Raw genomic sequence first — 23,102 nt, forward strand, 5'->3', positions numbered from 1 at the left:
TAAAGGTGAGTGTGAAATTCTCTCTTAATGCTGAGTGACATGAAACTATACATATATGTGATAATCTAAAAATGTTATTAAAGTGAGTTGAATCATTCAAGATTTATTTGGCCGAATTAGAATTATAACCTGGCTGGTCTTAGAATGAAAAATATGATTAAACGGTCCAGAATGCAAACAGACTATATCTTTGCATGAAGTAAAGTTTATTAATCAAAAATAAATCAAAAAGTCAAAAAATATTTCAGAAAATGAAAAGACAGGTTGGGGAAAATGAAGGGAAAAAAGAAATACAAAATAAATTGGTAAAAAGAGCTGGGAACATTTAAAGAGTAGGGCTAATTTTGTTGGAGCGCCTGGCACAGGACAAAGTGCTTTTTATAGCCTGCCATGTTCGTCTGAAGAAGATGCGTACTCTCTTCAACTTCTTGCATTCTGAGCCTTTATATTTGAAATAAAAGTAGAATTTTTAAACTGGTGTCCATGGAGTGGATGTATGTAAACTCTGATTATTAATGTGGTGCTTTGATGCTACTCACCAGCTGGGGTGTTCTCCACTTTAACTGCCTCTGTAATAGATTCTGCTACTCCACCCAGATCCTCTCTTACATCTACAGATGTTTTTTTTCCCCAAAAAAATCAATACAAATGCAATTACATAATAAAGTACAGGCACATATTTAAAGTGAACAAACATCATGTCCTACTGTGTGTTCTTAATGGAAAGCTAGATTTTTGCAAGAAAGTACATCTGCACCTTCTACATGGGCGCTGTGGTCCAAAGAGCAAATCTCTCCCGTTGACTCTGTGATCATAAAGTGTTCAGCAGTTCTGCTCGGGATGGTACGAACCTCCTTACAGTCCTCCCGTTTCTTGGGTGAGAAGTGATAAATAATCAGTGATGAATTGTAAAGGAAATGAATCATCCATTGACCCCACCTGGGCAGTGGAAACTCCACTAATGGACAGCATATTTTAGACTACCATCTGTACAAGTCAGGAAAGTGTGAAGGCTAAATAAATAAAACTGTGGATACAGTCTATATAAATCATTAAAATTATAGTATAAAATGATCTAGACACTTACACTTTCTCCCAGATTGGCTGAGTAATGCTGCTTAAACCCAGCAATGGTAGCAGGGTCTCTATGACTCTTGTGTCTTCTGGTAATGATATTAATGAACTTGTCCCTTGGCATCTAGAACGGGCAGAAGAAAGCTCTATTGTATTGAACAATAATAAAGCTGTTTACTTTCTTTTAAAAAGTCATAACAGTTTGCATGTGTTTTTGGACAACAACAAAAAAAACCTTTAATTTTTAAGAATTAAAGCTTTATTCCTAAGAAGTAATTGCATTCGAAATGAATATTAGGCTTTGATTACAACACAATTTTCTACAAACAAAACTTATTTTACATGCTGCATTTGTGCGCAAGATTACTTTTGTATCCCAGTTTCATATCTCTATATGGAAATGAGCAATCAACGCCTGTAGACTTTGTTTTATATACAGTTATTATGTAACAGAACAAATGGCCACCCGTAGCTCAATTTCTTCTACAAATGTTAATAAATGTGAAACAAAGGTTGTCTGTTGTCCGACAGTGCATAATGGCCACACTCGTGGTCTTACAGAGGCTTTTCTAAAACAAGCGCAGAAGTCACTTTCCCTTGTCTCAGTCAACGTATTTCATCTAATGGAGTTCGGTTACGCGAATATTTTCAGCTACGTCCCATTTATTTAGTTCATTCTCTATTCACTTATTCCGCATTTATAAAATATTTGTGCGGTCCGTTAAATTAAACAAACTCGCTTGACGTAGACAGACGTTTATTAGAAGAACACGAATAACGAACACAGTGGCGCTCACACGAAACAGGCAAGATGAACATGAGCAACGTTGAACACAGCTTACAAACATAAAGTGCACCACGTACCTAAACATTAGCGAGAACACAGACCGACAAGGACGCACACACCAACCGGGGTTTAAACACACACAGACATTAGGAGAATAACCCGCTGCAGGTGTGTGTGACTACATAGTCGTGGTTTCACACAAGACCATGAACTCCCACTGCAGGCGGCGGGCCGTACCACGTGACTAGTGGGGCGGGGAGCTCACTATCAGCCCACTAATTAGTTCTCCGTTCAGTCAAAAGTTCTCCATCATTAAAATGTGTGTTCTCATTTTAATTTCGCATATTGGCTACTTGTTTATAATACGATTCCCTTATCAAATATTTAGTATCTGCCTTTGTAGATAAAACTAAATTCTACTTACGTTTTGTTTTCGTTTCTCAGTACCTCTTATGCGTGAAGAATTGTTTGTAGTCTCTGTTGATGTTTTGTCTAAAATGATCGTCATCGGCAAATCCACTCAATAAACTGATCTGGGGTCAGAAATAGAATGACACACATTATGGCATAATGGAGCGCTAAATTCTGTTCAGTGGCTGTTTAGAACAATGACAGAAGTGCAGCTGAAATGACATTATAGTCTCATATCAGATATCACATTTTAAAATCATTTCCCCCTCTTTATGCTATCATTTTGTTATCTGGCTCAGATTAAAAAATCTCAATAAATAAAGTAAATATAACATATACATGTAAACTATATATTCATTAATTAGTAATCCTTCCATGTAGGTACAATTCACTCACTCTGTGTTCGTTATAATCCAAAGTCATTTGAACACTCATTAAGGATCAAAATGCAACCTAAGCAACAACAACAATAATACATTCTTAAGAAATTATATAATTGTAACTGAAAATTAGGCTTATTGATCACAATACAATGTTCAACAAAACGGCTTATCTTTAGTCTGGTGTTTCAGTACTAAGGCTATGCAGTTATGCAAACACTTTCTTGCATATTATTTTTTAAATATAGATTTTTTAAAAGTGCAGAATTGTAGCCCCAATATAACCTGCATGTGGTTTTACAGGGGCTATTCCAAAATGTGTTTTATAACACAATGTTTTGATCGCATCTTCACAAAGGTTACTTACTGCCGAAAAGAAAAAAGGTTAGCATACATTTAAAAAATTTTCTTATAGCCTATAAAGAACACCCAACCAAACAACCTAGCTACAAAGAGACAAGGATAAAAAACATCATTACATGTATTATATAGGCATACAGATTTCAAATAAATGTGGTAAGTGCAGTGGACAGGATGGAGTCTAGAATTCATCATCTGTTGAGGCATCCGTGGCAACATCCTCATATGGGTCTTCAATGTCTTCATCAGTCTCACCATAACCTGCCACCTTTAGGTGGTGTGTTTCTTTCACAGCTACCAGGTCTGTCTTCAGCTCCTCAAGCTTTGGGAATACAACACTGTGCAGGCCACGGTAAGCTTGAGCAGAAATTCCTGAAGGGTAGTTTAACAAATCAAACTGGGTAATAAAAGCACCATGAAAAAACAATACAAAACAATCTACAATCTAACAACCAAACATCACACCTCATCAAAAATAAACACAAACAAGCTGTAAACACAACATGAATAATTAACTGATCATATTAATAGGGCTTTGAAAAGTAGGATCTAGTGTAGAATCAGGTATGAATGCTGGGAAGCATTTATAAAGTATCTATGAGTATGGCCCTTTCTAGGAAAGATCATCTGTAAAGCAGTTCAAGAATGTATCTGTAACATGAGATCTAACCCAGGACAGCTAAGTGATGACACCACTAGCCTACTGGGTGAGCAACCACACTCTAACAAGGGTGAGTCCCTGTGCAGAAGAGTTAGATCTTGGATCAGGTAAAACAAAAGGAAAAAAAACTAAACACCACGTTGAGCGTGGAAAAAGGGAGAACAAAGGACATGGCGGGAAGAAATGGCAACACCGATGCACTGAGGAAAACCAAACTAAAACTTCCCAAACAAAACCAGAAAACAGGGAGGAACTTTAGTGGCTAAGAAGTCCCTTGGGAGAGAGACAGACTAGAGAGGGGAAAACTGGAGAGGGGAGGGGATGTGTAAAAACACAGACACCCTTGCAGGGAAGAAATGAGGTGTAGCACAGGGGCTCACAGTCATCAATACCTGAAGTTATCAGCTAGGAGCTTTGCTCAAAACCTTAGCAAAGACCCAGCACTGAGTGACTGGGTCACTGGGCTTATATAAGGTCTAGCCCAGCTGTTGGGCATCAAGCCTGATTAGTAGTGTGGTTGACTCAAGGCCTCCCTCTGGTGGCCGGAGGGAGCCTCGGCGTGGTCCCAACCCTTACAGTATTCCCCCCGGAAGGGGCAGCTCCTGATGTCCCAAGGCCAGCCGCACGATCCTGCCAAAAAGCCTAAATGAGTTCACGGTCCAGGATGTGACAGGAGGGGACCCAGGACTGCTCCTCGGGCCCGTATCCCTCCCAGTCCACCAAATACTGGACTCCACCATGAACCTGCCGGACATCCAAGAGATGCTTGACCGTGTACGCCAGTGCACCGTCCACCATGCGTGGACCCGACGGGTCGGAGGAGCCCACCGAACACAATACAGGCCTAAGGTGAGATATGTGGAAAGTGGGGTGGGGGAAGGGCAAGGTGATAAGAAACAGGGTTTACGCGGCGAAGAACCTTGAATGGCCCGATGTAGCGAGGGGTGAGTTTGCAGGTATAACCACACAAAGGCAGGTCCTTGGCGGATAGCCAAACCCGCTGTCCCAGCCGATAAGTCGGCATAACGATTTTGAGCAGCTGTAGCAGATAAGAGAGCCCTGCATGCCCTCTACCAGGCCAAGCAGTAGCGCCTGACCGTCTGCTCAGCAGACCGGACACCCATGTCAGCCTCCTGGTCGGCAAACATGGGCAGAGCATAACCGTACTGGCACTCGAATGGTGACATGTCTAAGGAGGAGTGCCACAGGGTGTTGTGGGTGAACTCTGCCCAAAATAGGTGCTCAGACCAAGGGGATGTGCAGGAAGAGGCCAGATAGTGAAGAGTGCTTTCCAGGTCCTGGTTAACTCTCTCGGTCTGGCCGTTGGATTGGGGATGGAAGCCAGAGGACAAGCTGGCACTCTCACTGAGCATTACACTCCACGTGCTTCTGGCTGAATTGTGCCTGGCACAGTGTAACCTCTCAGGTCTGGCGTGCGGGTCAGTGCAGGAGCAGGGCAGCAGGACCGAGACTCCTGTGTAAGCAGTGACGTTCTCCATCTCCACGTTCCCTGCCAGAGTGCAGACTGAACCACCACAGGCACCCTCTATAAACTTATGGAGACCCAAAAGGAGGCCTTGCTAGTTTTGGGTAGGTTTTGCTGATTTTGATTTCAGATAAAAAGCTAAATGACACCACCTAAATGCTTTGACCCAGATGCTTCATCTGGAGTGATTTTCTGCAGTGATCACTACACTCTCAGAATGGAGAAGTGAGAGAAGCTTGTTCAGAGAGAGTTTTATGTATTACGTGTGTTAACGGCTCAAATAAATCTTATGTTCATAGCTGCAGTTTTAATCTAAATTTAAAATTGCCATCTACTACCTCAGTGCTGACTGCTTGCAACCCTAATGGCATTCATTACAACATGGTGGTGCATTTGAGTAACATCTGGTTAAAGTACTGCTCTAAACATGGCTTAACACAGAAGGTCTGGAACAGTCAAAAGTTGTGTGTTCAGTCTAATGATGACAGTATCACTGTGCTTGATAGAGATTTAACGGTGAGTGCGGTGTCTTTATATTCTCTCCATTTAAGATAACACCTTTACACTCCCCCATCCCCTTCAGTCAGGTGTGATATGAGGAGAGAGAGATTTCCTGGTGAGTGAGCAGTACCCAGCTGAACTCTGTTTCTGCACTGTTCACTCTCACTGGAGATCATTTCCCATGTGTTTCTCTTAGTGTTGTGTTTCGCCCTTGTGCTATCCAATGTGCAGCCTGCAGAAACGTGTGTGTTTTGTAAACATCTCTGTGCGTGCGTTTGTGTGTGTGTTAACAGTTGTTAATGTGTTATTCCCACAGGATGATGTCACTTACTTCACTGTAGTACACAGTCAGAAAAGCAAACCAGCGTCCACTCCAATGGATAATGCAGATTACACAGAATATGCCAGCATCAAATTAAATTCAAATTAAACACACACACACACACACACACACACACACACACACACAAATGCAATCAAGCAAATGGAAAAAAAAAACAATCATACAAAAACATGGCTGGTAGCCAGTAAATATCAAGTATTTTATTTGTTTCATCACTGTAAATGCCTCATTAGGGGTTAATCTGCTGAAAGGTGATTTGAATACTTCTGTGAATTATTAGCTTTTCTGCATGTAATTTATTTAGTAGTAGTGCTTTTTGCTTTAATGAAATAAAAAATGATGTGTAAATTTTCACGGTACGGCCCCTCCTCCCAGACGTCTCTGTGTGTGTGTGTGCATGTTTGTTCATATGGCCACGTCCTCCCCGTGTTTCACACCTGCTTCTCATTTTGTGTCATTACTGTGCGTGTATACAAGTCTCCTGTTTAGTAGTGGATGTTGTCGGTGATAGGCTAATACAATGTGCTATGTTGTCTGTTGTCTGGCGTTAATAAACGTAACTATTGTCGGCTCGTTCGTGCGTCCTGCCTAGCCTCCATCGTTATATAAATGTGCATATCATTTTATGTCAAGTGTTTTATTATTGACTGTAGCCATTACTTCACTGTGAGAATTTATTTCTGTTTTAAAAATAAAGAGCAAAAGCCAGATGAGTGTGGTTTCTATTTTTACCTGCTTAAAATGACACATTACACCTTTATAGAGGTGAAGCACTAAAATGAGTTTAGACTGTGTACTGAGTTACCAGTCTATAGGTACACCTGCCCCATAGCTATGACTGTAGAATTAGTTTAGGCTTTCTCTCTCTCTCCCTCTATCACAGACTACATCTCTTCCCAGCTCTCCCTCTCTCTCTCTCCCTCCCTCAACTGGCCATTAGCGGCTGTAATTTAGAGCCCTCTGATGCATCTTATCGGCGAGGCTGCCATTTCTCTCTCCATCCGTCACCCCTCCATCCCTCTCTCCCTCTTTCCCCTTATCCCTGCGGGCGAGAAGGAAAGTGAACCTCACAAAGACATCTAACAGGCTTCCAAAGAGGGCCTCTCATTGACTCCGAGTCACTCGATAATTAAACACACTCGGCTGTGCGTGCGTGTACGTGCGTGCGTGGAATCCCACCCTCCTCTGCCTCTCCGATCCTGCTTAATTCAATAGAGCTCCAATTATCGACTGTACTGCCACTTTGAAATCCCTTTCAATTTATTTAAACTGTAAGTGTCTGAGGGTCAGGACCTCTGGTTTCATTCATACAGGAACACTTCACATATCACTCCAGTTAAAGCCAAGATCCAGATTCCCCCATCAGACCACGGCTCCAGTCACGTGACAGGACGTTAGTTGTATTTATTTGTGTATATAAGGGCACAGGGCAGACGTCGTGAATGAGGGTTATTCTATTAGCAGGTCATTTGCTACAAATATTTCAACGGCGACTGGAAATGTATTGTCTGGGCTCAGATCTTTGCTGAAGGACTCGAGAAAGCAAAAAAAAAGAAAATCAGAATTTAAAAGACGAACAGCATGGCTCCGCCCCTCGGCCCCGCCCATGGGCCCCATCCCCTTGCATTACCTAATAAACGTATACAGGTTCTGTCTGTTCTAAGGGTGGGCGTGGCCTCTCCTTGTGCCCTGCTCCGACAACAACCAGCCATTGGCTCTCGGTCCCAGCCTGCTGCTGCATTAGACCTCCCCCTTCTAGAATGATCCAATCACACCTCAGCCTTCGGACCGGCTGGCGCTGGTCAACCTAGCTGTCCGTGCATTTTGCGGGTATGCCGTTTCCAGTAGAATTGTGTGCGTACTCGCGTACGAACGAGGATGCGTGCTCTCACGCTTGTGAGAATCCCTTGCAAAAAGATCTCGGTCTGGGTCCGTGCTCCGGCTGTACCCGCCGGGAACGTGAAAAACAAGGAAGAGCCAGTGAGACAAGCGTGAGACCAGGATGAAACAACCAGGGCCAGACCTCTTCCCGTGGGCCACGAAGGTCCAGGCCATTTTACACATCCACCCTGGATTATGGAAATGACAGCAGGCATGTGTGTGTGTGTGTGTGTGTGTGTGTGTGTGTGAAGAAGAGAGACAGAGACAAAGAGAGAGAGAGAGAGAGAGAGAGAGCGCCTCATCAGAGCGACAGCTTCAAGAGCCAATCACTGGGCCCACGCCACACAGAGGGACCTGCCCCTCGCGCTCGGGGCACTCCCATGCAAGCGCCCTTCTTTCCACCACAGCCACCCGAGCCGCGAAACGCTCCATGAGAAATCGCAATGGGTTGGGAATGGGAGCTCACTTACTTTCCGTATTCCTCGTTGTCCCGGTCGCAGCGGCCGTCCTTGTGCTTCTCCCAGTCCTTTCCATGCCTGCAGGTGGTCAGCAGGATCACATCGTCCCCATTGTGGACGTAGTGCAGAGCGTTCCGGGTCTCTGAGCCGATGCCGGTGAGGTAGCGCTTCCCCTTGAACACCAGCAGGTACCTCTGGGCGGGCGGCACATCGTTGGCCGTCAGCCGGCCCCTCCCGCCGCCCTTCAGGGGGTGCTCCCTGGGGAACAGCGGGATGGAGACGTCGAAGCCGGGTCAGAAGTTCCCTGCGTCGGCGCTGGCCTTGGCCAGCATGGCGTGTCCGGCGTCGAAGCCCAGATCCTTGCCGTAGTCAGGCCAGGTGCCTGAGTAGAGGTTGAAAACCAGGTGGTTGCGCCCCTCGTTCCAGAGCGGCAGCGCCCGGATGCGGCCGCCTGCATCGGGGACGTACTGCGGCGACAGCCGGTCCCGGTCCAACGTGTCTACGCCGAGCACAAAGAGGCCGGCCTCGGCCGGGTCACATGTGCGGTACGGCGACTCCTCAATGGCGGCCAGCACCTTGCGGTAGCCCTCCGACGCGGCCTCGCCCCTCGCCGGCAGGTGCACGTAGACGCAGAAGGCGTGGCGGCAGCGGGAGAAGTCGAAGCAGGTCTCCATACGGCAGCGCCGGCTCTTGTACATGGTCCGGTGGACGTCGCGGCGCTCGTGGGGGGAGGTGTGTTGGTGCAAGAGGAGGGGACCATCCTCCTCATGCTCCGCCCCCTCCAGGTAGGACCGCAGCGGCGGGGGGGCCGGCAGCACCGGGCCCTGGGGGAGGCGGGTGTGGAGCTCGGCCACGCGCAGGGTCCAGGCGTAGGCTAGAAGCAACGCGCACGCCCCCGCCGACACCAGCAGGTAACGTTTCTTGGCCTGCAAGTGGACAGCTGGCGAGACGGCGTGACACGGGGACGGCAGGCAGGGGTGACGCTCAGCCTGTAACAAGGACTCCCATACCAGCGCTATAGCATAGTGTCAGAGCACAGGCCACTGTGGATGGGGACACACACACACACAAACACACTTTTTGCTTAAACAAAAAAGAGTTGTTAACCAAACTGGTGGTATTTATAGGTTTTCTGGTACAAGTACATCGATTTAGTTATAGGGATGTTAGATATTCATGACATGGTAAAAATGTGTGTGTGTCTGTGTGTGTGTGTGTGTGTGCGTGTGTGTGTGTGTGCGCGCGTGCGCCGTTAGTAAAGAGCCACGGCACCGTTTCCACAGCAAGAACAGTTTATCACCCTCCTGAATAACGCGCATGTTTTTGAAAAAACATCCGAGCAAGGTGAAAATAAGTGCACGTGCGCGGAAACCGGTCCGCCGGCAGGTGCCGCTTACCTCGCCTGGGCACGTGTTCACGCGCGGGCAACTTTTCTCGGAGCCCTGGTCCTCAATGCACGTCACCGTCGACCAAGCGGGTCCATTGATAATTAACGCAATGCTGAGGCATTTTTGGTTTGTAAAAAAAAGAGGTAATTTCTCTCTCTGTGTGTGTTTTGTATAGTGTGTATTAGTCTTGTGTCCGATCACCCGCATGATGCTGCCCAGTCCTCCTGCGCTGCCCAGTGTTCGGTCCCCATCCTCAGTAAAGTGATCCTGCAGTAAGAAGTAGTGCTACACAGTGATCCCCCTCAGTACTGTTTGGTCACATCATTTCACTCCTGCACATAAAGTGATCAGAGGGCCAAACTGAATGTGTAGCTTAGCAAATATTAGACAGATCAGACAGGAAGAGCTCTAGACTACATGCTGATCAAAATAAACATTGATCATTTAATCAGGTAAACATGAGGATGGTCTGATAACATTCATATTATTCATAAAGTACAGGTGGAATGCAGCAGTCTATGATCATGTTGTAGTTTTCATACTATTAAGAAAAAACTACTTAAGAGAAGCTGTGAAATCCACAAACTGACACAGAACCACTAAAGGAGTCACCAAAGTAAAGACAACTTTGGATGTAGATAGTACAATGTCATCACAACCCAACAGTCATCACAGGAAGTAGAAACATTTTCTCACCTTTTCTGTTACTTTGTTCTTTTTGTTGTTAAAGCTGTCAAAAGCTGTTTAACAACTGTTTGCTAAATGGTGAATATCTGTAAAGTAACTAATTGAGGCTGTAGGCTAGTGTGCACTGCGCTGTAACAACAACAACAACAAAAAATAAAAACTGTAAAAAGACAAAACCCCCAGCATGGACTGTCTAAGCTTCCTGGCCAATTGATGAACAAATGAGGAATAAATAACACAAACAGAAATAAACAAGTGAGCACATTTCACACGTAGCACCGAGTGCAACCAGATTAGCAATACATATGTCAGGAGGAAGAGGTGCATACTGGGAATTCTCACATCTGTAAACTGGTAGCTATAACTATGGTGGCATCAGAATAACTTGGGACTAAATAAGAAAAGTCTTTAAACTGGAGTCACTGGAGTGAATTTATGCTGCCAGAGTCAGTCAGTGATTGACTGATTAAACCATGAACTTCAGAGCTGGATCACTGTCACTGATGAGGATTTGGAGACTGTTTGACAATCTTCGTGGGTGTGTGAAAGAAGTAAACATTTTGCTCACACACCACTCTCCGCTCCTTTAGTTTAGAACAGAAAGCTGCTAACATTGCTAACAAACACTGGAAGCCAACAGCAACGACAGCTAATAGGATTTGTAAATAAGTCAGATATCGAGCTACATGTCCTCAAACCTCATCCAGGTCGCTTCCCGGTGACGTGTTTCTTCACTTGTCTAGTTCACAGTGAGTTATACGACACACCGACTAGTCTGGGAGACATTTATTAACACTTGGATGCGGTTTGACCGGCTTGAGAGAAGTTTGTGGGAATAGATTTATGAAGGCTATATTTGAGTTTCTGTTGACCTCCAGTGTTTGTTAGCAACGTTCGCATTTAACTGCTTTTGTTCTAAACTAAAGAGGCAAAATTTGGACTTCAAACATTTCTTGGTCGATAGACAGAATCTGGGGTAAGTGGTGAGCTGCTGCTCTCTGCTGCTCCCAGATATAAATACCTTTGTGCAAATGAATGTATGAGGATGACAACACCTGTAGAGAGAAGGTAACACTCACCATCAGCAGCGTGGAGCACAAGGAGCAGATAAACACACACCTGCATTCTTACTGAGTTACACACACTACACACAGCTACAGCAGGACTGCTGATACACACCGTACACACTCTTCAATACAGTCTACTGAATGACTTCACAATAACACTTATATTGGACAGGAAGTGTATTCAGATGAAACTCTGACAAACTAAGCTCAACACAACACACACCAAATATAGAGATGCGGTAGGTTTTGTAAGCCGTCATGTGGTACGTCCTCTTTCTTCCTTATCATTCAGTGATCTATCAGATATTCTCACATTGTCAGTGAGGACGGTTTCATTCTTAGTTAAGTGGCTCCGTCCTTTGTCACAGAGACATGATGTAGAAGCTCAGGGGGTGAGACCCAATATAACCTCCCTCACTGCTGTTTGGTCAGTTCATTTCACTACGACACTCAAAGTACTTCAAAGGCTTATTAATGAAAACAGTGTAACGCTTCTTACCTGGAGTGAGGAACAGGTGCTACGGGGTAACCGCGATGCGTGGAGTTAACATGGAGTGACACACACACTGGTGTGGACAATCTGAAAGACTTTTATTCTCTCCTGGACCACTTCAATACCATCACTGTATTTATACGGAAAGGAAACAGTAAAAAGCACCGTACAGCGTTAACAAAAAAAAAAAAAAGGAGTGTTGAGAAGGCGAGCAGAAAGGTGACGGTTCCTCCCTCTCTCTCTCTCTCTCTCTCTCTCTCTCTCTCTCTCTCTCTCTCTCTCTCTCTCTCTCTCTCTCTCTCTCTCTCTCTCTCTCTCTCTCTCTCTCTCTCTCTCTCTCTCTCTCTCTCTCTCTCTCTCTCTCCATAAAGCCCCCTCTTAAAGGCGCAGTACAACTGTGTCTGTTACAACAGCAGGTGGAATTACGGCAGCCACAGAACTGGCTACCTGAGACTTTAAAAATAGTTTGAACAGATGTTTAAAGGAGTATTTAATTTCAAAACATTATTTTTTATTTATTTATACATAATGCAGTGCATGAAACATAAGTCAGGGTGTATTTTTAATTGCACCTGTTCAGTTTGAGTAGTGTGGTTAAATTTCAAATTTGATATGGAATTTGTTTGCAGGAGTAACGTGTTTGTTGGCCAAAAAACTGGTCCTCCTTCTGTAAGAATGTCACTCCACCACTAGAGATGTGAACTCTACTCACACCACAAATGTACTGTTGCTTTCAGACTGGACTGTCCAATTAAAATGAAAGCTAAAATAACCAAGTTGACAGTCTATAGACTATTAAATAAATGTCTACAATCATGGACTTAATTCTCCAAATAAAGTGAAAGCTGCACTATGTAGAATGTATGTTGTCCACTACACTATCTGACAGAAACCTTGGCCTCACCATTAAGAACCAATGTAATCGTGAGGACTTACTGTGCCCTGGTCCTACATGGCACTGTGTTTACCGTCCCCTCTGCCCTGATGGCACAATGTTTACCATGCCCTGGGCCCTGGGTGGTGCTGTGTTTACTGTGCACAAACTCAGGCATCTGAATGGTAATAAAGGATTTGAGTGAGACCTGAATGGGTCTTCATTTGTTTTGACAGACCAATCATAGCAGCCTCTAACACACAAATCAGGGGCAGTTATAACATTGGGCATGTTGGTGATATTTGTCATTGTTTCATACACATATTACTTAAGTTATGGAAACTATGTAATTCTAAAACAGATGTGGCAATGTGACAAATATACATTAACCTCCAAACTCTCTGACTTACCTGTGACTCATTTATAAATGAGTTCTTTCAAATCAAAGTGTATTTATATAACACTTTTTACAACAGATGTTGTGAAAAAACAGCTTTACAAATGATCAAGTCCAAGCTCTCAGGGAGCAAGCCAAGGGCAACAGTTCTAGACAAATCTCCCTAGAGGAAGAAGTAAGAGGAAGAAACTTTGAGAGGAACCAAGACTCAAAAAGGGGGCCCATCCTCCTCTGGCCAACAATGGTCACCACAATAATAACAATTTAAAAAGAATAAGTGAAAAAATAAGCAATTAATGTCTAGTTCAACTTTCTAGAGGTCCTGTTCTTGTCCCGAGGTGTGCATTCCCAGTGTGTTGTCTTGTATGTTGATTCACTATGATGATCTGATCACAGCAGTTGGTGCAACATCCAGGCCCCTCTGAGTCTGTCAGGGTTCAAAATCAGATTTATCACCTCTGGTTTGGCGTCAGATAACGTAATAAGAATCACAGTAACACTGCTTCTAAGCCAGTAACTAGAGGAGCCATAATTTTAAAAATATGTATACAGTTCTGGTTTGACCATTTGAGCAGTGACTGAGTCAGAAATCAGACTTCAAAATGCTGTTCTCAATTTAAAGAATGTACGATGTATGGTAGCTAGGTCTGACATTGAGGATTTTAGATGGGATCTCTTTTTTTTAAGCTGGTAAATTAGAGAGTAAGAATTTTAGTTCTTTTTTCAAATGTATTTGATCTTATAGGATTTAATGTCTGTACTGGATCTGAAAACCCCCTTGTCCTGTAACAGATAACTTTATTATATATCTCTAGAATTAGGTAAAACCATGCATATTAAATGCAATATGTTTTAAACCATTTTATTCTTAGATTTAGTGCTTAGATTTTTGCCAAGGCCCAATCCCCTCTCATTTTTCCTCCTACCCCTTGTTTTCAAGTGTCATCTTGCCCCTTGGGACTGAGTTACAAAGGGTAGTGGTTGAAATCTTCCCCCTTGCTTCTGCATCCATTTTATCAATGATTCACAAGGGATTCTGAGAAATTTCACACTCAATTGACTCTGAAAACCTTCAGTTTGGAGGGCCATTTAGCACTAACAGTGCACCCTAGCCCTCTATCGGACATCCAACCCTTACTTATGAACACCGCATATGGAGGGCCAGGGTTAAGTGGTTGGGTCAAGGGGTGAAATGTGATTGGGCCCAAGTGAAGGTGTATGAGGCAGAGGAACATGGGAAATAATGATGTTTCTGTGGACCACAATGACTGGATTTAGAACATCTGTGCTAGCTGAGCTGTTTTTAAAAACACACGTGGTCTGAGCGAGCTGTTAGTCGTGCTTTTAGTCCTTGTGGTTTTAACCAGCAGTTTTTAGTATTAAGTGTAACGGCTCATAGCAAAGGCAGAGTCTAATTATAACTGATCACCCAGGCTCTCTTTAACTGGCTTGTCAAATATCTTTCAAATACATAATAAATAGAATAATACAAATATTTACACTTTATTACAAGAAAATATGATTTGTGGTGGAGGGGACATCCATAGTTTGAAACACCATTCATTACCGAAAAAACAACCCGCTCTATTGCTGATTTTATATATTTATGCTGTATGATATTTGCTGTATTTATGTATTTTATGTTTATAAAGTGTTATGGCTACACTATAAGTAGCCTATGCAGTTTTTGTCCACCAGTAGACTGGCTGTGTTATATGGCTGCTTTAACGGCAAGGTGTCAACAAGCAGCCTTTTCCAGCCTTCTGGTGGTTTCTCAAGCCTCGTCTTTCTTCCCCCACAGACACCCCCACACTGAAACCACAACATGCATGTCTAGTTCACAGAGGCACCAGGGGCCCTGTGGGCTCTGTGAAACTACACAATGAAAAAACAGACCTCAGGTGTTCTCAGGACTCACAAGACACTACATTACTGTATTGACATCCTTGTGGACGTCAGTGAAGTACTGCTGAGAGTTCTGGACTGATCTCTGGAGTCAGTGTGTGTCCACAGTGGTAGTGGAGTTCTGGGTGTAGAGTTGTCAGTGTGTGCTGCTGTTTCCATAGTGATAAAGCTGCTGAGTTTGTCTTCTCTTCACTAAAGGTGAGTGTGAAATTCTCTTTTAATGCTGAATTGCATTAAATTGTACATTTATTTGTTAATATAAAAATGTTATTTAAGCAAGCTGACTTTTTTTCAGGTAGAACTGGAAAAATGTTTTGCTTAACAAATAATTATTAAATATTTCTGCATATCTTATGATTCCATCTTATGAAGTCTGTGTACTTTTTAATATAGTTAAAATCTAATTGTCCTATATTTCCTGGTATATGTTTCTATAGGCTACACTGTAGTAAAGAGTAGAAGACAATTGCATGTTATTGCTTTAGTACGTCTTTGTCTCCATGTCCTTTTGTATGTTTTGGTTCGTAGCTCCTCCCCTGCTCTGCCCCTTGACATGTGTCTCATGTGAGTTTTGTCTCTTACCCCTCCCAGTAATTCTTCCCAGATATTCCCTGTTTGTCTCCTGCTGTATAAATACCCTAATGCTAATGTCTGCAGTCATGGTCAGTGTATGACCCTACTTTCATTTAAATACTTGTGTCATGAAATAACTCAGCTCAGTGAATACATCAAATATAATATACAGGCTCCACTTTTACAGCAGTGTTCTTAATCTATTAGTGGTGTGAGAAAAATATGGTTTGTGGACTAAATTGTGGTAGAAAAGTATTTGATATGTGTATGGCATCTTAATGTGAATATGTGCAGTTTTTAAAGTCAATAAACATTTTGCTCTCAAAACACCTTATAAACACCCCAGAAGAAGGAGGAGACTGTTCTGGTCTGAGAGCTCAGGATGTCTGACGTCTGCTGTGGTTTCATTTCTCACAGTTCCAAGCAGTGGGCAGTGGGTACCAGAGCAGAATCTAAAGCCCTTTTTAGACTAGAAGTGACAACTCTGTTGCTTCTGCACCTCTGCAGCTAAGCTGTGGTCACACACTCACAAGCTCAATTTTGTTCTAGTGTATTTTTTGCCTTATGCCATGACAGGTGGTTTCTAGCTAGAAATAGTACAAAATACTACATTTATTCTGTAATGTGTAGTTTAATAATCAAAACAGCACAACTCTGACTGCTGGGTCTATACTAGTGTAAAATTGGGATAAAGGTTCTAAGATGGCGCCGGTGAGGTCGGCTGCCGTCACGACTGCTCCGTCCACACCTGGCACTTTTTTCGCTCTTTTCGCTCTTCCCGCTACCCCTGACTTCTCCGCAGCCCTTCTCTACACACCACGGCACGTATCTCGTACAGCAGAGACGCCATTATTTCTCTTAATCTACATAGCACTCACCTCAAACCGTCTGTAACCCCGGACCCAAGATGGCCGACGGAGATCCTGAGGGAAAACAGAAGACGCGGCGCGAGGAAAAGGCCGCGAGTACATGTTCGAGTACCTCACGAGTACAAGTCCGCACGAGTACGAGTACCTCACGAGTACAAGTCCGCAGCATACGGAGTGCGCAGGGCGGTGAGGGAGGCGAAGCGGCGCTACGGGAAGAAACTAGAGACACAGTTCCAGCAGAGTGGCTCTAGATCCCTGTGGCAGGGACTACGGATGATCACGGACTACAGGAACCCACCCTCTGGACTGATGAGTGCGGATGAGTCTGGCGAACGAGCTGAATACATTCTTTGCTCGCTTCGAGGCTACATCTAGCAGCGCCAATGCTAACAGCACAAATGCTAATGGCGCTAGTGCTAACAGCGCTAATGCTAACAGCGCCAATGCTAACAGCGCTAATGCTAACAGCGCTAATGCTAACGGCGCTAATGCTAATGGCGCTAGTGCTAACAGCGCTAATGCTAACAGCGCCAATGCTAACGGCGCTAGTGCTAATGGCACTATTGGCGCAGCCAATGGCACATGCGCGGGGCCCACCATAGAATAGCGCCCTCTCATCATCACTGAGAGTGACGTGAGGAGAGTGTTTAAAAGGGTGAATACCAGGAAGGCGACGGGACCAGACGGTATCTGCGGGAGGGTCCTCAAAGCCTGCGCAGATCAGCTAGCCCCGGTATTCACCGACATCTTCAATCTCTCCCTGACGCTCGGTATCGTCCCGTTCCAGCTTCAAGCGGTCCACCATCGTCCCCGTGCCGAAGAAACCTCGATCCTCCGACCTCAATGACTACCGCCCTGTCGCCCTCACATCAGTCGTGATGAAGTGCTTTGAAAAGCTAGTCAGAGACTTCATCACATCTTCACTGCCAGCCTCCATGGACCCACTGCAGTTTGCATACCGCCACAACTGCTCCACTGACGATGCAATTGCACATCTGCTCCACACTACACTGACTCACCTGGACGAAGGGAGGGGAAATTATGTTAAAATGCTATTTGTCGACTACAGTTCAGCATTTAACACTATCATCCCCTCCCTACTCACTACTAAGTTGGGAGATCTAGGACTGCATACATCCCTGTGCGACTGGATCTCCAACTTCCTAACAGACAGACCACAATCAGTACGGGTAGGCAACTGCGCCTCATCCACCCTCACCCTTAGCACTGGAGCTCCTCAGGGTTGTGTCCTAAGCCCCCTGCTCTACTCACTGTACACCTACGACTGCACAGCCACTTCCAGCTCTAACATCATTGTCAAGTTTGCTGACGACACCGTTGTCGTGGGTCTGATCTCGGACAACCACGAGAGGGCCTACCTGGAGGAGATTAAACACCTGGAAAACTGGTGCCAGGAAAATAATCTATGTATAATAATAATAATAATAATAATAATAATAATAATAATAATTGTATAAATTATTATTTATACAAAATAATAATTTTGTATAATAACATATCTACAGTTGTTGTGTAACAAGGTAATTGAGTATAAATCTATATATACAGATGTACAGATATACAGTCATGTTACATGGTGATGGTGGTCCCCACAGTTTATTCAGTTTCCCTGATTCAGGGCCCGAATGGCCTGTGGGAAGAAGCTCCTCTTCAGCCTCTCTGTCTTGGCCTTCAGGGAGCAGAAGCGCCTCCCTGACCTCAACAGAAAGAAGAGTCTATTGTTGGGATGGGTGGGGTCCTTCACAATTTTCCTGGCCTTGGTCTAGCACCGCTTGTAGTAGATGGTCTGCAGGTCAGGAAGTTCCGTGTGAGTGATGCGCTCTGCTGAACGCACTACCCTTTGGAGTGCTTGTCTGTCCTGCTTGGTGCTATTCCCAAACCAGACTGTGATGTTCCCCGTGAGGATGCTCTCTATAGTGCAGGTGTAGAAGTTCCGCAGTACTTTGGAGGGCAGTCTGAAGTCTCTTAGGCGTCTGAGGTGGTAAAGACGCTGACGCGCCTATGTTCAAAGGCTGATTAACAGAGTTTATCAAAGTTCAAATAGGTTCTTATTGTGAGTAATGCAGGTTTTTGTTGTTTGCTTTTGACTCATTCAGTAAATTCAGAACTTCATATTACTCACAAAAAATCTTAAAGAACCTTTCTACATAATGGTCCACAACAAATTATTGTGAAGCAGAAACTGAAAAATCACCAAACAAAAAGCAGGTCTGTAAACTACATTTTAAAACTATAAACTTAGAAATAGGAGTTTGAGAATAGAGTGACAGGATAATACTGTTTGTTTCTCTCCTCTACATCAGACTCCACCCCCTTTGCTTTATAATGAGCATGTGTGTCTCCTATATGGTTTCACAGATGTAGCATCATGGTTAGTGTGGGGTTGCAAGTAAGTAAGTTAAGCTCATTTCACACATTGCACCCAGTGTACCCAGATTAGCAATACATATGTGAGGAGGAGGAGATGTTTGCTAGGAACTCTCACATCTGTAAACTGGTAGCTGTTGCCACAGTGACATCAGTGACACTGTGTGTATGAGAGCATGTATTTGTGAGTGTGGGTGCATGTGTGTGTGTGTCCTTCAAATGTGGTTCTGGCCATCACACAGCAGTGTGTGTGTGTGTTGCGGACAGAAGTTCGTCAGAGTTTCATTTGAATACACTTCCTCTCCACTATAAGTGTTATTGTGAAGTCATTCAGTAGACTGTATTGAAGAGTGTGTACGGTGTGCATCAGCTGTCCTGCTGTAGCTGTGTGTAGCGTGTGTGTAACTCAGTAAGAATGCAGGTGTGTGTTTACCTTTAAGAGGGAGCTTTATGGAGAGAGAGAGAGAGAGAGAGAGAGAGAGAGAGAGAGGGGGAGGAACCGTCACCTTTCTGCTCGCCTTCTCAACACTCCTTTTTTTTTTTTTTTTGTTAACGCTGTACGGTGCTTTTTACTGTTTCCTTTCCGTATAAATACAGTGATGGTATTGAAGTGGTCCAGGAGAGAATAAAAGTCTTTCAGATTGTCCACACCAGTGTGTGTGTCACTCCATGTTAACTCCACGCATCGCGGTTACCCCGTAGCACCTGTTCCTCACTCCAGGTAAGAAGCGTTACACTGTTTTCATTAATAAGCCTTTGAAGTACTTTGAGTGTCGTAGTGAAATGAACTGACCAAACAACAGTGAGGGAGGTTATATTGGGTCTCACCCCCTGAGCTTCTACATCATGTCTCTGTGACAAAGGACGGAGCCACTTAACTAAGAATGAAACCGTCCTCACTGACAATGTGAGAATATCTGATAGATCACTGAATGATAAGGAAGAAAGAGGACGTACCACATGACGGCTTACAAAACCTACCGCATCTCTATATTTGGTGTGTGTTGTGTTGAGCTTAGTTTGTCAGAGTTTCATCTGAATACACTTCCTGTCCAATATAAGTGTTATTGTGAAGTCATTCAGTAGACTGTATTGAAGAGTGTGTACGGTGTGTATCAGCAGTCCTGCTGTAGCTGTGTGTAGTGTGTGTAACTCAGTAAGAATGCAGGTGTGTGTTTATCTGCTCCTTGTGTTTCACGCTGCTGATGGTGAGTGTTACCTTCTCTCTACAGGTGTTGTTATCCTCATACATTCATTTGCACAAAGGTATTTATATCTGGGATCAGAAGAGAGCAGCAGCTCACCACTTACCCCAGATTCGGTCTATCGACCAAGACATGTTTTAAGTCCAAATTTTGCCTCTTTAGTTTAGAACAAAAGCTGTTAAATGCGAACGTTGCTAACAAACACTGTCGGTCAACAGCAACTCAAATAAAGCCTTCGTAAATCCATGCCCACGAACTTCTCTCAAGTTGGTCAAACCGCATCCAAGTGTTAATAAATGTCTCCCAGATTAGTCGGTGTGTCGTATAACTCACTGTGAACTAGACAAGTGAAGAAACACGTCACCGGGAAGCGACCTGAATGAGGTTTGAGGACATGTAGCTCGATATCTGACTTATTTACAAATCCTATTAGCTATCGTTGCTGGTGGCTTCCAGTGTTTGTTAGGAATGTTAGCAGCGTTTTGTTCTAAAGGAGCGAAATATGGACTCCAAACATGTCTTGTCCACCTGGGTTAAGGGAGAATAAAGTAAATTTGCTTCTTCGCCGACTTGTTCCGTTAAGTGGCACTGAAATCTACGCTGTGATTCAGTCCGGTAGAGAGGAGCCGGTGCTAATTACTTACTAATTGCTGATTAGTTACTTCAGACCAGCATAAGCTAGGAATTGTAGGGACATTAGTAAGACTGATGGAATTGAGAAACAGGAAGAGTACAAGAGTAATGTGACTCTTACAAGGATCATTTTGCTCTATAAATCTACATTTAAAAATAACATTTTTTATTATGGTGTGGTATGTGAAATGTGCTCACTTGGAGAAAGACAATTTTACACACACAGTAAATGTACATTCAAAGGGATACTTGTAGATGCAAAAACACCTTCCTGCCCTGCTCTCTCTCTCTCTCTCTCTCTCTCTCTCTCTCTCTCTCTCTCTCTCTCTCACACACACATACACACACACTCTCTCTCTCTCTCTATCTCTTTCTTCTTGTTGGGTGTTTGGGCTTCAAGTTCTCCTATGTTGTTCCTCTTATCTTAGAGGTTTAGAAAAATTTACAAATAAAAAATGAACAAATAAAAAATAAAACCATAAAGTACAGTACAGCATGCACCTCTTCCTCCTCACATATGTATTGCTAAACTTGGTGCACTTTAGCAATACATAACACACACAGCATATGTGCATGCTTCCTTTTTGGGTTCGTGAGCTTAAAATGCTGCTGCGCTGTTCTCTGGTGTGTGAACGACATGTTTACTTCTTTCACTCACCCATGAAGACTGTAAAACAGTCTACAAATCCTCATCAGTGACAAAGTTTCAGCTCTGAACCTCATGGTTTAATCAGTCAATCACTGACTGGCAGCATAAATTCACTCAAGTGACTCCAGTTTAAAGACTGTTTTCTTATTTAGTCCCAAGTTATTCTGATGTCACCATAGTCATAGCTACCAGTTTACAGATGTGAGAATTCCCAGCATGCACCGCTTGCCCCTCACATATGTATTGCTAATCTGGGTGCACTGGGTGCTACGTGTGAAATGTGCTCACTTGTTTATTTCTGTTTGTGTTATTTATTCCTCACTTGTTCATTCTGTGTACGATGCAGCTCTTGTCCACTACCCACTTCTGTATCCAGCTGCCTGTGACAGAGGTCACACCTCATTGTGGTTGATTGTATATGTGGTGCAGTCCTTTCCATGTGGTGTATGATGTGTGTGTTTGGTGCTTCTGTGTGTTTTACTAAGTGGGGAGTGGGGGTGGGTTTCAGGGAGAGGCTACAGTGAGTTCTGATCTCATGAATTCTGACATACTCATCATATCCAAGACAATACTACTCTGTGTTACCATGGAGACCTGAGGAGTGGCAGAGCTCACTACCTACAGGATAAAGAGTTGGACTAGTGATGAATAAATACATTTGGCAAGACAAGTGAGGTATCCACGTCCAGCTCTACGGTGGGTGTGAAGACCCATTGTGCAGAAAATGTAAAAATAAAAAAAGCAAATTCATTAGAATGGAAATATGTGCGCTACAGTTCCGAAATGCAGAGCAACTTCAGAAATGCTGCAAACTCAGTCACAACACAACAGAACTGTTTTCTGAAGTTGCCTCGCATTTCCAAAATATAGCACATGTCATTTTGAATAAAGTGTTTTCTGAATTTGTATAATGTTCAGGAATTTTCATCAAGTTTGTAAACTGTAGCACATGTGTTTACCTTCTGTGTTCTTGAAAAGAAACAGTAAATCAAACATAATGTGGAATACAAGTGTAGCAACAAGACTGAAGGGGAAGTAGGTGAGACACTGATTCAGAGATGGAACTGCACCTTAACAACCACAGCACCACAAAAGATACCAAATACAAACAGTGCAGACTGACTCTGCTTATTGGTTTTGACAAAGTCATATCTGGGCCCCTACCATGGAAAACTGAATGTCACTCACTTTATTGAAATAAAAATGTTTTAAGTAATATGTAAATATTGTTACATTTTCAAAACACATTGTTTACTCTCTCATTCCTTATGGTCTATATATGGAATATAATCTGTAAAAATAGCCTGTTTTGAAATCACTGTTTCTCTGATGTCATGAGAACCAGCTCATTTACTTATCTCTGCCTCTTTGGCCTGCAGCAGTTTAACCCCCAACACCTACATTGCAGTTCTCAGACATATTTCAGCTCTTAGTGCTTTTTAAATGAAGCACAATACAGGGCAGCCAATCAGAACAGAGCTCATTTATCTTACATCTTAAAGTCACAGCAACATAAACTGCCTGTTTAATTCCAAGGGATAAAGAGAGGTTGGCAAATAGTTGTGTAAAACTGTATTATGACTCTTTGGAAGATTAAACCACACAAACATTGTAAGAGGACACAAAAGCAAA

The 23,102-nt window shown here is 43.5% G+C and overlaps 3 long non-coding RNA genes across 3 annotated transcripts; all 3 read right to left on the reverse strand.

Moving 5' to 3' along the window:
* Nucleotides 1-763: 763 nt before the first annotated feature.
* LOC145643476 (uncharacterized) lies at nt 764-2,019 on the reverse strand. Its single transcript, XR_014115910.1, has 3 exons — nt 1,939-2,019; nt 1,088-1,198; nt 764-872 (listed from the first exon to the last, which is right to left on the reverse strand). It is a non-coding gene; the product is annotated as an uncharacterized LOC145643476 (long non-coding RNA).
* Nucleotides 2,020-9,037: 7,018 nt separating this feature from the next.
* Nucleotides 9,038-10,487, reverse strand: LOC145660262 (uncharacterized). The gene is made up of 3 exons (XR_014126505.1): nt 10,427-10,487; nt 9,740-10,062; nt 9,038-9,385 (listed from the first exon to the last, which is right to left on the reverse strand). It is a non-coding gene; the product is annotated as an uncharacterized LOC145660262 (long non-coding RNA).
* Nucleotides 10,488-12,058: 1,571 nt separating this feature from the next.
* LOC145648004 (uncharacterized) lies at nt 12,059-17,015 on the reverse strand. The gene is made up of 3 exons (XR_014116414.1): nt 16,741-17,015; nt 16,605-16,707; nt 12,059-13,675 (listed from the first exon to the last, which is right to left on the reverse strand). It is a non-coding gene; the product is annotated as an uncharacterized LOC145648004 (long non-coding RNA).
* Nucleotides 17,016-23,102: the final 6,087 nt, after the last annotated feature.

The sequence above is a fragment of the Electrophorus electricus genome, chromosome 2 (assembly GCF_041902795.1).
Source record: "Electrophorus electricus isolate QZ-2024a chromosome 2, ASM4190279v1, whole genome shotgun sequence".
Taxonomy (NCBI): Eukaryota; Metazoa; Chordata; class Actinopteri; order Gymnotiformes; family Gymnotidae; genus Electrophorus; species Electrophorus electricus.